This window comes from Crocodylus porosus, unplaced genomic scaffold (genome assembly GCF_001723895.1).
Source record: "Crocodylus porosus isolate Cpor-Errol unplaced genomic scaffold, CroPor_comp1, whole genome shotgun sequence".
NCBI lineage: Eukaryota > Metazoa > Chordata > Crocodylia > Crocodylidae > Crocodylus > Crocodylus porosus.
This window is the reverse complement of record NW_017728886.1, coordinates 232474427-232477538: the sequence shown is the minus strand read 5'-3', so window position 1 is coordinate 232477538 and position 3112 is coordinate 232474427. Positions and strand designations below refer to the sequence as shown.

Genomic DNA, 3112 nt, shown 5'->3' with positions numbered 1-3112 from the left:
ATGAAGGCCAATCAGCAGCCAAGATGGTAGCCTCCCCTTCATCTCCTCCTCCCCAAGGCCTCTCCGCCAGTCAGTGCCAAGAGGCAGGGCCACTGTGAAATAACCACAAAATCAGCTCTTCCAGCTGTGACCATGCTGCAAAAACTGCTTTCTCTTGCTGCAAGTTAGATAGGTCCCCAGTTATAGAGGACATAACTAGTGTTATTTTTGAAGAGGGAGCTCCACTTCCAAAAGATGGGGAATATTTGGTTAGCAAGGGATATGCAGCCTTTGCTGAAGCAATAGCTAATCCAAAGCCATATCTACATGGTAGGCATCCTAGGCCCGGAGGCATGGGTAAACCAGCAGCTTCTTGGGCAGGCTTTTCAGCCTGTGCTGAGCTCTGAAATGCCATAGCTATGCTGCTATCAGCACCTAATACAGTTAGTTTAGAGCTTGCTCGGGTATGTATATGTGAGCTGTGAAAGCAGACCAGAAGAGCTACCAACTCACAAAAATTGTAAAGTCAAACTAAAAAATGATGGGGTAAAAGCCTAGCTCTAATGAAGCAACCAGCCCCTCAGACTTCACTGAGACCAGTATTTCAGTACTCTGTGGGCATGTCTATATGATATGTTTACTGTGGGGCTGCCTAATTAGATGCACAGTAAAATGTCACCATCTACACGTACAGTGCTATTAGGATGCAGTAAACTAATCAACTCTGCCACAGGTTAGTTCATGTCGACACAAGTACTTTCCTAATGCAGAATTATTTACTCCACAGCAACATATGTGTAGACACTGAAGGGCCGGCTGGGGCATGAGGGTAACCTGCTGGCTAGCCCCACCCTCATGCTCCAGCCAGCCCCTCCACAGCACATTGAGCCAAGTTGGAGCAGCCCTGCTTGGCAGATGGCCTGCAGGGCCCCAGGGGGCCCAGGAACTGCTCCAAGTTCAAACATCAGACCCGGGGGAAATAAACTCCAGCATAATAGGCACCAGAGTCTATTGCTTCAAATTAATTGCACGTGAAGATGCACCCTGTGAGAACTATAAAGAAATGGCCAAGCTAAAGCTAATCTTGAAAGGAAATAGAAGTGAATACTCCAGATACTGTCTGTCTTAATGTTGTCATCATCATTAATGTGAACCAATGATGAAGACTCTGAAACCTTACAAGAACAGGTTAAACATCTTATAAAACAGGCAATATAGTTAAAGGCATCCCATAGCAGAAATAGGATCCTAAAATCCCTCATTAAGAACAAAACCATAACACAAATTAAGATGTGTATTTGAAATACCATTTATTAACTTAGGAGGCTTGGTAAAAAAATAAGCTAAGAATATCTGTGCATAAAAGTGTGAAGTGAGGACTTTTTACATGGTATCTTTTACTGGTTAAACAGTTCATTAGGAGAGAAGTTAGATAAACTTTCAGGCACCCTTCCTCAGGTCTGAGAAAGAAGCAGGTACAGTTTAAGTAAAAAGTTTTAACTTATGGAAGGGCCCAAAAGCTTGTTTAATTTCTCTTCCAGATATACAGTTGTTTTAATAAAAGATATCACCAACAAACCTTTGCTTCTTGCCATTTCCTGGATCACCACAGCTATGACACTGTGGCCACATCTACACATGCGCTTAACTGCAAAGTAGACTAGTTAGCTGCAGACTAAAGTGTCACGGTCTACACATGCAGCGATATTAAGCTGCAGTAAACTAAGTAACGCCTCATTAAAATAGTACTGTCCCCAACAGTACTATCTTATGCCAGGGTAATTTACTATGATTAAATGCACATGTAGATGCTGACCACAGGCATGAACTGCACCCGATCAACCTAGCCAGCCAAGGACCAGACTCCTGCCTGCTGCACAGTCACACAACTCTGCACTTTCAGCATCGTCATGCCCCTGCCAGCCTCTCCACTTCCAGTGCCACCACCTGGATCCCAGGGCTGACCCCCAACACCTCTTGCCAGTCCAGGTCTGCTCTACCTCAGCTCAAATTGCTGCAATCCTGTCCACGTGTGTTGAGGCTGTGCCTGGGAGTAGTTTACTCTGGCTTAAATTGCTCCAGGGTTTACTGCTTCATATCAATTGCATGTGTAGATGCATCCTGTGTGTACTTTTACCTTATGTGTAAAAGTAGCAGAAAATGTGGCACAAGAACTATCAGAAGTTTAATATGTTTCAAGGTTTTATTTAGAGTTGCAAGAATATCATTTGTCATTTTGTTTCCCTTTTGCACTTTTGGTTTCTTTTAGGGCATTTAATTTACTTTTCACATGCCCACTGGTATTTCAGAAAGATTAAAACAGGAGAGGCGTATGGACACAGCCATATCATAGTATCACATTATATTAAAGTAACTTTAAATAAACTTGATATCAAGACCAACTGAAAACTGGAATTATTTAAGACACAGTGGGCATGTCTATTTGAGATGTTTTACTGTGATGCAGCATAGTTTATTGCACAGTAAGCATGTACATCTACACATGCACATGTTTACTGCACAGTAAAACTTGCCCATTCATGAGTCAATTTGATATCTGCAAAAGCAAGTAGCATATTTACTTGTGAGGAGTTTATTGTGCAACAGCGCTTGCGTAGATGCCTGACCAGGAGCAAATCTGCTCCCAGTCAGCCAGCCATCAGGGTGCAGGAGATTGTTCCCTGCCCCCAGGAGCTGCCTGCTGCCAGGGTGGGTTCCACCACCAGAACCTGGGGAGGTATTATGTCCTCCTGCCCCAGCAGCAGGGAACTCCAAGATCGAAATTGGGCAGCAGGGGCTGGGAGATCCTTATCTCCCAGCCCCTGTTTCACCATGGTGATCAGAGAGCAGGGGGGCTGGAAGATCCTGCCAGCTCTTCAGTTGCGGGGCTCAGGCAGGGAGATCTTTATCTCCCAGCTGACTGCAGGGCTCAGGCTGGGAGCTAAGCATCTTCCAGCACTAGCCCCAAGGTCAGGAGCTGGCACTAGGAACTCCCTGCTGGCAGGGGCTGGAGAGCCTGTTCCCTGCTCAGCTCTGCAAGCGTGGAGTTGGGTGGGGAACAGGCTGCAGTGGGGAACAATCTCCTGCCCCATCCACCTGTGGGTCAGCTAGTAGTGAGCCCCCAGCTGGGGGG

The 3112-nt window shown here is 45.7% G+C and overlaps 1 protein-coding gene across 2 annotated transcripts in view; it reads right to left on the bottom strand.

Annotated features, from left to right (window-relative positions):
* Positions 1–3112, bottom strand: part of LAPTM4B (lysosomal protein transmembrane 4 beta) — a 107597-nt gene that overhangs the window by 59681 nt on the left and 44804 nt on the right. The gene's annotated exons all lie outside the window — the stretch shown is intronic.